The following is a 936-nucleotide window of genomic DNA, read 5'->3' as shown; positions in this document are numbered from 1 at the left end:
TATATATATATATATATATAGAGAGAGAGAGAGAGAGAGAGAGAGAGAGAGAAAGAGACAGATAGTAAATATGTACACGGGATATCTCTATACGCGTATCATTATCGCGTTTCCTTTCAACTGCAGATTCTTTGAAGGATTCCGACTAAGTCAACTTTCCTTTAGTGCGAGATTGAAAAGGAGGTATAATTATGGAGTTAGTTAACATTGGAATTAAAGGATTTTGCCGTACCAGCTTCAGCTGCGTACGTAGAAACTTTGTTTCCAGATAATTTTAAGACGGACTTCGCTCAATAGAGAAATAATTTCAAGCTTAATTAACAGAATATTTAACTTTTAATATCAAATGCCTTGGCAATTAAATCTGACAATTAGAGAAAGTTAAAGTTTTCGGCGTTAACTGCTAAATAAAATTGCGCTTTCAAACTCATAGTTGTTAATATCACTTTTATCAAAACAAAAATTTAATTTAATTTGATTTATTATATATAAAAAAATATGCAGAAAACAACAGAATATCGAATTGTATGTACACTTGGATAAAAATGCAGATGTCCTTGATATTTAATTATGTTTCATATAATCCGTAAGAATTGCTAAGAATCGTTGTAAATAATTATGTATATTTCATTGATCCCTCCCGTCCTATTTACAGCCTTAACCAAAAATATTAAGCTTATTAATCATTATTTAAAGTTTTTTAATTAAAAAAATTGATTTATGACTTTTACTGCAAATTACTTTTGTTTCAAGAACCCTTCAAATTTATGTATATATATATAAATAAAAAAATATATAGATGCTTAATATTTTTGGACAAGGCTATATTTCGAATAGCTTCTTTTGCTATTAATGTGAATACTTACATATTGCTATTAGTGTGAATACTTATATATCGCTTCCGTACATTTCTCATAAAAAAAAGAAAAAATCGCC

Source organism: Atta colombica, unplaced genomic scaffold (assembly GCF_001594045.1).
Source record: "Atta colombica isolate Treedump-2 unplaced genomic scaffold, Acol1.0 scaffold41, whole genome shotgun sequence".
NCBI lineage: Eukaryota > Metazoa > Arthropoda > Insecta > Hymenoptera > Formicidae > Atta > Atta colombica.
This window is presented reverse-complemented; position numbering follows the sequence as displayed.